A 14,125-nucleotide genomic window follows, 5' to 3' on the forward strand; every position below is an offset into this window, starting at 1 on the left:
TTTTCCATATAATTTCTGTGAATGAAACTTATTTTACTTCCCTAAACATTCTTTTAAGGTAAAAAATCGATCAAAAACACATTCCTAGATTCTCTCAATACACTTCCCTGAATGAAATTATTTTAATGTACTACACAATCATTTAAAGTGGGCAAATGATTAAAAAGACATTTATTCCCTGATTGAAATTATTTTAATCCATTAAGAAGTTATTTAAGGAACACAAGTGATTAAAAAAGCATTCATTTTTCGGCATGAAATTACTGTAATAAACTAAACAGCAATTTAAGATATGCAATTGATTTGAAAAACATTTATTTCCCGGATAAGAATTGCATTAATAAACTAAACAGGGCCGGGTTAGCCTGGTCGGTAGGGCCTTGGACCCATGTCCAAGAGGTCGTGGGTTCGATCCCCGCCGGCCGAAGACTCTCGGTGTAGTAAATGGTGACTGATGCACGCTAAATCTGTCGAGTCGCAAAGTCCACCATGTTCCCATAGCAAATCAAACCTCTGGGGGTACTGATCCAGGAGTTTCCTTGTCTTCTGAATTGGTTTAAAATTACAAGGTACGGTCTTAAACCCAAAACTTGGTTGGCTGTTCAATGACGGATACAAAATAAAACGATATAAAATGAACTAAACACGCGCAAAATATCCTCAATGGTAGACGGATCATGGGTTAGAGTTAGCTTACCATTAGACTAACCGTTTTGGATTTTCGTGGTTTTTCTCGCCATGCAACGGAAAATGAGGGTTAGTTTCATCAAACAGTCTTCCACGAAGGCAAATTTCCTTAATAAAATAAAAAATAAAATATTTAGATGCAGCAGAATAAGAAGAATCCTTTCTTTTATCAACAGTCATTAAGTCTAAAAAGTCATTTAATTGATTTAAAAGACATTCATTTCCCGGAATGAAATTATTTTTATGCACTAAGTAGTCATTTAAAGGATACAATTGAGGTACATAATTGATTCAAAGACATTCATTTTCCTCTTGAATTAAGTTCTTTTAATCTACTTAACAGTAATTTAAGGCTCAGAATTTGTTAGCAAGACATTTGTGAGCAAGGCATAAGACTGAACGAAATTATTTTATCTTTAATGTTTTTAATCATTTTTATATCTTAATATAATTATACATTTGATTAATTGATTAAAAATCCTTAATTAATTTCCCTGAGCGAAACTATATTAATTGACTTAACAGGCATTTAAGGTATCCAACTGATAAAAACCTTTACCTTATATCCAATTCCATTCAATGCATAAAATTATTATCATTAATTTACTTAACAGTCATTTAAGGTGTCAAACTAATAAAAAACCCTTTCTCTTATATCCAATTCATTTCCATGTCTGAAATTAGTATTAATAATTTACTTAACAGTCATTTGAGATATCCAACTAATAAAGAAACGCTATCCCTTGCATCTAATTTATTTTTATGAATAAAATTATTATTATTAACTTACTTAACAGTCGCTTAAGGTATCCAAATGGTTAAAAAAAAAAAAATTGTCCTTATATCCAATTCATTTCCATGTCTAAAATTAGCATTAATAGTTTACTTAACAGTCATTTAAGATATCCAACTAATAAAGAAACGCTATCCCTTATATCTAATTTATGAATAAAATTATTATTATTAATTTACTTAACAGTCATTTAAGGTATCCAACTAATAAAGAAACGCTATCCCTTATATTCAATTTATTTTCATGAATAAAATTATTATTATTAATTTACTTAACAGTCGTTTAAGGTATCCAAATGGTAAAAAGAAAAAAAAAAAATTCCCTTACATCCAATTCATTTCCATGTCTAAAATTAGTATTTATAATTTACTTAACAGTTATTTAAGGTATCCAACTAATAAAGAAACGCTATCCCTTATATCTAATTTATGAATAAAATTATTATTATTGATTTACTTAACAGTCATTCAAGGTATCCAAATGATAAAAAAAAAACGCTATCCCTTATATCCAATTCATTTCCATGGATGAAATTAATATTAATAATTTACTTAACAGTCATTTAAGGTGTCAAACTAATAAAAAAGAAAAAACGCTATCCCTTATACTCAATTTATTTTCATGAATAAAATTATTATTATTAATTTACTTAACAGTCGTTTAAGGTATCCAACTGATAAAACAACCATTCCTTTATGTATATCCAATTCATTTCCATGCATAAAATTATTATTATTAATTTAGTAACAGCAATTTAAGGTATGCAACTGATAAAAAATCCTTTCCTTGTTATCCAATTTATTTCCATGTATAAAATTATTATTATTTTTATTTTATTCATTTTTATTTTATTTTTTTACTTCATTTATTTTTATTTTATTTATTTATTAACTTTTTTCTTTAAATTTCATTTATTTATTTCACTTACTTACTTTATTTTTTAATGGATAATAAGAATAGATGAACAAAGCAAAACTGCATATGACTGCAATCGCATTTTTAATTCTCATTAAAATGTTACTAAAGAGACCAGCATTTGTTTACAGAGGGCGGAACTGGGATAGGTGGAGTTTTAGTCTTTAATCGCTTTAAAAGATTGTTCACAGGAAGTAAAGGTATAAGATAAGTGGATTCAAAAATTTTAAGTACTCGCATTATGAAGAGTTTGACAGGAAATATGAAGTTTGGCGGCGTTTTTAGAAGAATGAAAAACTCCTTTCATTAATCTCGGGAAAGAATTTGGAGTCCATCTTGGTTTTTGGGAACTTTCTAACGTGTCTGTGAATGTAGAATCTTACAATCGAAATTTCGACTACTTTCTGACTAGCTGAAGAACATATTCTTTTGAAACTCAATGCATTATAACAATTTAATTGATTCCTTACCGCCATAAGTAGAATTCAGCGTTTTATCGTCTAATCGAATTTATTGTCAATCAAATTTCGTATAACTTTCCAACTGACTAGAGCGCTCGAATTTCCTACAGACTTCTGTACTTTTTGTAACCATCGTTGAACAGCCGACCCAAATTTGAGTTTACGACTACCAAAGCTCAACTCCGTAGCTTTGTAATTTTGAACCCAATTCAGAAGACAAGGGAACTCCTAAATCAAGTATTGGGAGAAATTTGTCTTCGTGAAGGACTTTTTGAAAGAACTAACCCGCATGTGCGTTACATGGAGAGGAGGACCATGAGAACCACCCAGGGTTAGCCTAACAGCAGAGGGACTCCAACCCATGATCCACCTAACATTGAGGATATTTCAGGTTAGCCTTTTGATCGGTGCTAGCCGAATGCGGAATTCGTATCGACCATAAATCGCGGGGATTCGAACCCGGTTCGCCTCATTGAAAAGAGAATGCTCTTTCCCCTGAGCCAGCGCGGCTCCCCCAGAGGTATTTATTTGTTATGGGAAATCGGAGGACTTTATGACCCCGACGGATTTTACAGGCACCAATCACACAGGGATTCTTCGGTTGGCTGGATTCGAACTATCGTTCTCCTGAACGTGAGTTCAACGCCCTACCAACCAGGTAATCCCAACCTAGACTTTTGTATTTCATGGTAAAGGGGAAAAACTAGGAAATGCTGTTATTGATCAATGGCCTATAATATTTTTAACAATGCCACTTCTTAAAACACGTAGCTACTTTTTTAAAAATTGAAAATTTAAAGCGATTAAAAGAAACTGTTGATATTAATAAAGTCGTTTTTTGAAGTATTTCTCAAAATATGGTAAACATTCCAAAGCTAATTTATAGAAAAATTAGAAGAAAAAAAAGTGAAATGAATTAATTATTAGAACATTGGGAATTATTCATTATAATCTTACATTTAACGACAAAAAATGGCGATTGAGAAGCGATTCGTGATTTGAACCAATCAGAACAAATTTATTGCCTTGACTTGACCCATTCTGGAACTCCTTTTTTTTATTTTATCGTTTAATCTGTTCAATTTGATTAAAACATTCATAATCGTTTATTCAAATTAGTTGAGTGAAACCAACTAGTAATTTGACTATATTAAACTTAAAGATTCGAAGAAGTCAAATGAATTTATGAATTATAATTTTAATCACTTTAGTGACTTGAATTTTAATGAATCACTTTTATTTTGATAATTTCTTTTGTTAATGTATTTCACTAAACTCAACGACGTATCCCATCATAAAAACACTGATGAATATAAACAATAAAAAAGAGAAAAGGAAAAAAAAAGCCCATTTATCTGTTTAAAAGAGAAGAAAAAAGGGGAAAAAAACTCCACAAATCTGAGACACATATTTCCTAAAGATATGTTACCTTACTAACGCACATGCAATAGCTGTAACAAAGAGATTAAATATATCTCTTCCTAAAGAAGATTGAATTGAAAAAGGAACGAGCAGTTTTAATCCCATGTTTGGATTTTATTTAGTTGATTCTACAAGATAATTTATAATCTTTGATTCAGATTAATTGATTGGATTAATTTGACTCTATTAAGCCAAAAATTCAAATAAGTTGATTCAATTAGTGAATTGGATGATTCATTATTATTTAACTTTATGATGCATCTTTGCAGGGTCTAGCACAAAAACTCTGATAAAAGTTAACCAGCAAGTGAAGAGTAGGTTTATATTTACCTATTTCCACGAAAAAAAAAAACTCCAAAAATTTTTTGACATATTTTTCCTTAAAAGATGTTACATTACCAATTCATACGCGATAGCTTTAGCAAAAAAAGATTAAATCTATCTTTTTTCAATGAAGATAGATTAAAAGAAAAACAAGCAGTTTTAGTCTTAGGTTTGAATTTAGTTTAGTTGATTTTACTTAATAATTAATATTACTTGATAATTGATAAGATTAATATGACTCTATTAAGACAAAAATTCTAATAAGTTAATTTAGTTTGTGAATTAAATAACCAAAGTGAACTGTTTCACTTTACTCTGGTCATTCATAATTACTTAACTTTATGATGAATCTTAAAGTTGATATAAGAAATAATCTAAGAATAACATAAAAACACTGATATAAGGGAGCTGCAGGGGAAGAACAGAAACATATTTATCTACTTCTCGAAAAAACAATTCTAAAAAAGTGTTGACATATTTTCCCTTAAAACATGCTAAGTTACTAATTCATGCACAATGGCTTTAATTGAGAAATATTAAATACAGTCAAACCCCGCTATAGTGAACATTCAAGGGACTGAAATTTCNTCTGAGACACATATTTCCTAAAGATATGTTACCTTACTAACGCACATGCAATAGCTGTAACAAAGAGATTAAATATATCTTTTCCTAAAGAAGATTGGATTGAAAAAGGAATGAGCAGTTTTAATCCCATGTTTGGATTTTATTTAGTTGATTCTACAAGATAATTTATAATCTTTGATTCAGATTAATTGATTGGATTAATTTGACTCCATTAAGCCAAAGATTCAAATAAGTTGATTCAATTAGTGAATTAGATTATTCATTATTACTTAACTTTATGGTGCATCTTTGCAGGGGCTAGCACAAAAACTCTGATAAAAGTTAACCAGCAAGTGAAGAGCAGGAGCATATTTACCTATTTCGACGAAAAAACAACTCTAAAAATGTGTTGACATATTTTTCCTTAAAACATGTTACATTACCAATTCATACGCAGTAGCTTCAACTAAAAAAGATTAAAGCTATCTTTTTCCAAAGAAGATTAGATTAAAACAAAAACAAGCAGTTTAAATCTTATGTTTGGATTTAATCCAGTTGATTTTACTAAATAAATCATATTACTTAATTCAAATTAATTGATAAGATTAATCTGACTCTATTAAGCCAAAGATTCAAATAAGTTGATTCAGTTTGTAAATTGAATAACCAAAGTGAACTGTGACACTTTAAGTGAACACTTTACTGTGGCGATTCATTATTTCTCAACTTTATGATGAATCTTAAAGTTGATCTAAGAAATAATCTAAGAATAATATAAAAACACTGATATGAGGGAGCAGCAGGGGAAGAACAGAAACATTTATCTTCTCGAAAAAACAATTCTAAAAAGGTGTTGACATATTTTTCCTTAAAGCATGCTAAGTTACAAATTCATGCACTTTGGCTTTAATTGAGAAAGATTAAATCAATCTTTTTCCAAAGAAGATTAGATTTTTTTTTAAAAAAGACAAGCAGTTTTAATCTTATTTTTGGATTTAATCTAGTTGATTCTACAAGATAATTTATATTCTTTGATTAAGAGGAATTGATTGGATTGATTTGACTCTGTTAAGCCGAAGATTCGAATAAGTTAATTCAGTTTGTGAATTGAATAACCAAAGTGGACTGATTCACGTTACTCCGGTGATTCATTATTACTCAACTTTATGATGAATCTTTCCAGGAAATAGCATAAAGATATTGATAAAAGTGAACCAGCAGGGGAAGAACAAGAACATATTTACCTACCCCCAAGAAAGAAACAACTCCAAAATGTGTGAGACATATTTTTTCCCTAAAATACCAGCTCACGTGCAAAAGCCGTAACAAAGAAAGATTAAATCTATCTTTTTCGAAAGAAGATTAGATTAAAAAGGGAGCAAGAAGATTTAGTCCTGTATGTTTAAAACGGCGCCAATATTTATAATGATAGTTTAACTACTGTAATTCGTCATCTTCTAAAAATGACAATCAGCGAATATGGTAAATTGAGGCGCCAATAAATTAGTCGCCATATTACTTTGACTGCTGATTTCTTGATTAAACTAAAATCAAGTTAGCTCTGTCGTCTATAGTTTGCTTAAGATTATTGGACATTAAAAGTATTTACTTTCAGACAAAATGAACCGATAAATAGGAGACATTGTTGAAAGGGGTTGCTCTGTTGATATTTCTTAATGTAAGAACAAACTAAATGAAGGAGAAATCACAGAAAAGAAATGGTTAAAGGACTGCGAGCTAACAGAAATTAAAATGTAATAAACTCTGAAATCATTTTGTTTATAAATGAAAGCTTCTCTGAATAATGGCTAAAGGGGTGAATTAAGAAAAATAGAAAAGTTTAAAAAAACGTTAATGTAAATTTTGGAATCCGACAAGTAATTTTGTTTAAAAAATGTTGTTTGTTAATATTTATCAATAAGAAAAAAATATTTATCAAAATTATACAAATATATATCAAATATGATAACAACATTTTTCAATGAGAACAAAATTTTATTGCTAAATATTTGTTACATTACCACGATTTTTCCACGTGCTGATTTAATTTGAAAACAAATTATCAATGGGAGAAATCAAATTATCAAAGGTATAAAAGAGTGAAATAAGAGCAAATAGGATAAATCGCTAAAAATATGCCGATAAATTCTGCAATGCGATGCATTGTTTTGTCAAAAAAGGCTTTTTCTTACATTTATAATTGTTCATAGCTCTTTACAAGAAAATGTAATGCGAAATTCAATTATCAAATAAAAAAAATTTATCATGAAAATTGTAAGATAGCTATCAAATAACTATTTTTTTTATTTATTCGTGTATTTTCTTTTGATAATAAATACTGAAATACCGAGACTGCATTTTAAAAACGAATCCCTAATGTCAGCAGCAACCTTTATCACAAAGCCTAACAATAAGGTTTATGAATGATCAGCTAATAAACAATCCCAGCTTGAAACAATGTTAAATTTAACTATGCTAGTAAACGCACTATGAGGTTTGCATAAGCAATCCCTTCATATCGAGATTGAATCCGAGATTAAAAAACAAGGCTAGAAAAATTTTCTGATATCGAGGATGAATCATCAATCCCAAATCAGAAGTAGAAAGCGTTCTCAAACCGAGGACCAATTAAACTTCTCAAGGTTTATTTTAGATTTTATGACCATCACTGAAACAAGGTTTATTTGAGCAGGTTTTCATACTCTTTCTTTTAACATTTTAAAATTAAAGGTTGGCCTAATCATCATGGTTTAAAAAAAAAACAAAGAGAAAAAAAAAGGTTGCATTTGAAAGTCTGGACAAAGCTAAAAAGAAAAGGGGAAAAAAAGGCAAAAAAATAGTTTACCGTAGCTGTAAATAAAAGCTAAAATATGAAATTTTTTTGTAAAGTTTTTTGCACGTCTTTAACCTTTCTTTGAAATCTTTAAGGAAACAAGCTTTGCATTGTAATATTTCTACCAAATTTTTAAAAAAAAGATTAATTAGTCAACCTTTCTATGCCAGCCAAATAAAAATAAAAACGCAACGTTTGCCTTAAGGTTACCGGCTATCTGTACTCGTATAACAAATAGAAGAAGAAATTAGAATTGATATCCCACGTGGTTCAAAACTTTCATCAATGTATATTTCACAAAAAATCTGTAATTAATTTTCCAAATACGACATACATCCTAAACGTTCTATTTCCTTTTTCAATTACAAAATGTCCCCCATTAAAAACAGAGAGCGCGTTTAGAGACAAATTAATTAATAATTATTGCCAACAAGCACCACTAGATTTTAATAACTACTTTTAAAAAATCAAAAGAGATTATTCTGATTTTTAGTTGACACAGAATCTTCATTTTGTGATAGTGATTTAAAACCATGGAGAGGAGAGAGCTTAGGCAAAGAACATAGAGGGGATATTCTATGGCTTAGAACCATAGCTTACCGATCTCCATGGATGCCATCCAACGGATGGAAAACGTTTAAAAAAAAAACATACTTTTACTCTCGATTTCTTTGACATATCGAACTAGGGGTGAGAAAGCCCATTGCACCATTGCTAAAAGTTCCTTTCTTATTTCTGAATCCAACTCGTTTTGTATTGTTAGAAGAATCAAGCGACTTACACCTGTGACACGCTGTTGGGGAGAGAGAGGGGGGACAAAATCACTACAGCAAACTGACTTTTACTAAAGAGTCCTTGTCCGTATTTAAAATCCTAACATTTGCACTACACCTGCAACTCATTCAAATTCCTTAAGGTCAGGAAAGTGTATGTTCACTAATTTCACTTTGCAAACAATGCCATTTTTTTTCTCTATACCATAAACAAATGAATGGGGACATAATATTATCAATTACGAAGTTCAATGGATATAATTTGAACAAGAAACAGAGCAGAAGATAGTATTTCGCGCTACAGATCTTAAAACTTCAGCAAAATTCTAGAGTATTGATAATTTTTTTAATAAGTATTAGAATATATTTGTTATTTATAGTTCTATGGATGTTTAACATCGAATCTTAAATAATGAAAATCAAAAAAAGTAATTTGAACAAGAAACAAAGCAGAAGATAGTATTTCGCGCTACAGATCTTAAAACTTCAGCAAAATTCTAGAGTATTGATAAACTTTTTATATAAGTATTAGAATATATTTGTTATTTATAGTTCTATGGATATTTAACATCGAATCTTAAATAATGAAATTCAAATAGAAGTAATTTGAATAAGAAACAGAGGAGAAGCTAGAGTTTCGCGCTTTAAATCCTTAAGCTTTTGCAAAAATCTTGAGTATAGATAAATTTTTTATACAAGTATTACAATATATTTGTTATTTATAGTTTTATGGATATTTAACGTGGAATCCTAAATAATGAAATTCAAATAGAAATAATTTGAACAAGAAACAGTGGAGGAGCTAGAATATCGCTCTATAAATCTTGAAACTTCTGTAAAATTCTGAAGTGTTAATAAATTAGTATTGAGTATTACAATATTTTTATTATTTATAATTCGATGTATACTTAACATCTAACCTTAAAAAATGAAATTCAAATAAAAGTAATTTGAACAAGAAACAGTGGAGGAGCTAGAATATCGCTCTATAAATTTTAAAATGTCTGCAAAATTCTAAAGTATTGAGGACTACAATAGTTTTGTTATTTATAGTTCGATTTATTTTGGCATATTTAACACTTATTAATTTAGCATGTATATTTAACATTTATTATTCTGAATTTCATAAATAATTTAGTTCCGTATATTTAAGATTTAAGCTTAAATAAAGCAAAATCTATAAAATTTTCACTACAAATAAGCATAATTATGTTCCTTCTATATAGCCGTCATTCAAAATTGCGTTATATCTATCCCGACATGAGTTTTAATCTTAAACTTTTAAGGAAATGCATCCCAATTTGCATACAGTCGAATTATGTACAGTAAATAAATAAAATGGAACAAAATTTTTAAAAAAAGTATATCTTGAAAATTTTAGCGTTGTTTCCTTTTTCTCGTGTTCTTACATGACTTTAATTTTCCACTCATTTTAAACTTTCAGCTAAACTTTTTTTCTCCGTCCTGAGAACATAGGTTAAGAACCACTGTTTTTTGAGAATGACAATTCTTCCGCATTCATAGGGTTATTCCTATTTCTGGACTGGAATGTAATTATTTTCCTTTTATAGTATCGTATTTTGAAATGCAACATCTGCCCAACAAATTTGAGCACACGCTAGTGTTTGAATCCCTTTTTTTAATCAATTAACTAGATTTAAAACTAAAAACTTAAGTTTTTTTTTCTTTCCGAAGTGAGGATATTTGTCATGAATAGAGCAAAGGAATCTCACTAGTAATTATTTCGGAAATTTCTTTCCCAGGAAATTACCCTAAAAGATCGAACGATAATAAAGCAGCTTCTAAATTCCTGTACTCAAGTAAAGTGACAAGTTTACAACTTCTTTTTATGTAAACTTTTTATCTTTGAAATGATAAAAGGAGCGATTTCACGGATTGGCGAGTTCAAATTCCGACTTGTCCATCAGGACAAGCCCTCCCGCTGTGTCATTGGACACACCAGAGTTATTTGTAACAATATGAAGGTCATTTAGATAACAAAAGCGGTCAATTGGCAATAAGGATTAAAGTCTGCTGACACTAATCACGTGAAATTGCTAAATTAGGGAAAATTGATAAGGCTAATCAACAATCTCAAATTACCTTTCATATATTTTCACTTATCTTTTGGCCGGTCGGTATAGATCAGATCTTCGTCTTATCGAAGTTCATAATCCTATAAATCAGTAGTTTTGGTTCAGGCTGTTTTTCGAAGACTTCGTCGTCACATGAAATGATGCTTTTTTGCGAATAATATGCTATTTTCATAAATGCTGTAAACTAGCAACAGTTACTCATGACTATTAGATTACGTTTAGTCTACTTATAGCCAACACTCTCAAAGCTTATTCTGAAAATGACATAAAACGTAAATATTGAGTTTAGTGAAAATGGAAAACGTTTATGGTCTAGTTTTATAAAATTAAAAAATTTAATCCATTGTTTCATTATCTGGGCTCGTAAAAATTTGCAAAAACTGAGAATAAGGCAGTGATTTTGATTATTTTTATCTAGGTGGAAAAATGCCGTCAAATTTGTGATTTTTAAATAAGTTCAGCTTTTCAAATACTTAAAATATTTGTCCGTTCTAGCCCACATAATTAAAAGCGGCAAGAGGGTATATATAGTTTAAGATTATAGCTTAGCTTCAAGAGCATGGCACTTAAATTGCTCTTTAAAATAAATAAATTAATTAATTAATTAAGAATAAAAAAAACTTAAACCCAATGTTTCATTATTTGGGCTCATAAAAATTTGCAAGAACTGAGAATAAGGCAGTAATTTTGATAATTTTCATCTGGGCGGAAAAATGCCGCCAAATTTGTGATTTTTAAATAAGTTTAATAGCCTTTCAAACATTTAAAATCTTTTTCAGTTCTAAATCCGAGGTAATTATTCGCGGCAAGAAGGTATATATAGTTTAAAATTATCGCTTTGCTTCAAGTGCAAGGCACTTAAAATGCGACTTTTTTATTGTCCTTGCCACGATTTTAACAAGATTTTAATCGAAAACAATGACACTAATATACTTCCTAATTTTATACTATTAAGGTTCTTCTCCACATGGAGTATCTTAGAATAGTTAAAAACGTTACATAACTTAAGAGAATAAGGAACCCTTTTCAAAACTTGAAAAATAATAAATTCTTTTGAATTGTTTGTGTTTTGCTTTCACTAAGCATACTTTGTTCTTCTCCAACTTTCCATGAAACATTTAAAAAAGATAATATTTAAAATTTAATAACATTAAAAGTTTGATTTACTCAGACTTCCCATAAAGTTTCATTTTATCATTAAATTTAAAATTAAATTATAAATGTACCCTTTACTTCGATGTTTGAAAGAGGTTGAACTTGTGCTTCGAACAATGACGCGGTTTAAATTAGCAGTAACCTTATTATTTAAAATGAACCATACTGTTAAACTGGATGAACTGCTAAACTGAACCACATTTTTGTACTTGGTGATACGACAGTTCAATCTGTACAGAAATATGGTTCAACTTAATATTTTATCAAGATTTTAGCGAATCTGCGCCCGATTATGGTTTAGAGGCCAGATGTAGATTTCAGTTTAATTTAAACTAAGGTTTTATTCATTACATTCACGTCTCAGTCAAATCTTTAAAAAAAAAAGTACAAATAATTAATTTTTTTTAAATCTTTCAAAAGATGTAGAAAAATGCACCGTAGACTGGAACTACCTAGAGATATTCTAATGTCTAATTTTGGGTAAGTCTAATCCAACAACAGTCCTAAAAAATGTGCTATTTTTCTAATAATTAATCAAAATATTAAATGTTTTTTTAATTAAAATATGATTTTTACTGTTTAGAATTTGTTTGTTACTCTAGTGGCTGCACAAAAGACTGTTGTAACTCTATATTATTGATTATTAACTCAGTTCAATATATTATTAACTCTGCAAAATTTAGCTGTTCAGTCTGTACTAGAAGCATAAAAAATTAAGGTTGAAAAATTAAGGTTTGATAAATTTAGGTTAAAAACGCGAAAAATTAAGGTTTTCCTCTGTTTTTTTAGTTAAGAAAATGTTTCTATTTCCTGCAGATATCTGTGTTATGGAATTACTTGGAATTATGAAATACTTCTACTTATGGAATTACTTGGGCACAAGCCAGCAAATGGGCAATCTAGTCTCTCAGATTGCTGCAAACTTTATTAATGAGCTGTAGAAATTATCTATTAACTGAAAGGAAAATATATAATTTTTTAAAAAACTTAGTTATTGTATTACAGTGTCTAGAACTCTCCTCTGTTCAGGTTAAATAAACTTTCGTAATTTTTTTCATTCTTTTCTATTTAATTTTCGGTTAATAACAATTTTCTTGAATTTTTCAATTCCTTAGTTAAAGTTCTTGACTAATAACAGCTTTCGTGATTTTTCTATGTCCTCTACTTAATTTTCGGTTAATAACAATTTTTCAGATTTTTTTTTCAACTCATTAATTTAAGTTCTTGGTTATGATAACAACTTTCATGAGTTTTTTTTTCATATCCTCCGTTCTAATTTTTGGTTAATAATAACTTTCATGAATATTTTCCTCTCCGTTGTTTACGCTTTTTATACTCAACTTTCGTGTCTTTTCACAACACAATCTTCTGAAGCGATCTGAGGAAAACAAAACTCTTAAAACAAGAACTAAACTAAATTTTTATGCATTGTATTAAATGTCGAAATGTCCAAGACTATAGAGCATTTTATCTGACTGTCGCACCTGCAAACCATGGCCCCATGGTGCACGTGCGCCCCACAGGTGGTCCTAAAAGGTCAAGCTTCTTTAGAACTCCCACTCTTGAGTCCTTTCTTAAATAACTCTACCACAAAATGCTGCTCAGAACAATTTACAATGCGTGGACACGTTCCCTTGTATCTTCTTCAGGTGCGAGAGAGAAAGGTGAACGATTTTTCGCCAAATGGTCTTTTATTTCTCCCCCCTTTCCTGGAAAAGCGCCTGACGAACTATCCAACATAAACTTTTCATCTTTCTACAATGCATTCTGCTTAAACGACAGTTAAATTTTCAAAGTTTTCAAGTTTGGATTATTTGGACTTATCGCTCACCCACCTTTGACTCTTGCGATTGCTTTTAAAATTGTGAAGTTGAGAAAACTATTTGAACTGATCTCGGTCGCTAATTTGCTATCCAGCAACTTTTAACAACTCGTCTTTTCTTCTTCTTTTTTTTAAGATCTTTCTTTTAGCTGTAAGTTGGTCGCAATTGTAATGCAAGTTTTTTTTTTCTTCTAAATTTGTTGCTTGAACTGAAAGTAAATAAATAAATAAAAATAAGCTTTAAAAAAATGCCAAACAGGAGAGGGAGGCCGGGATA

Source organism: Parasteatoda tepidariorum, chromosome 6 (assembly GCF_043381705.1).
Source record: "Parasteatoda tepidariorum isolate YZ-2023 chromosome 6, CAS_Ptep_4.0, whole genome shotgun sequence".
Lineage (NCBI taxonomy): Eukaryota > Metazoa > Arthropoda > Arachnida > Araneae > Theridiidae > Parasteatoda > Parasteatoda tepidariorum.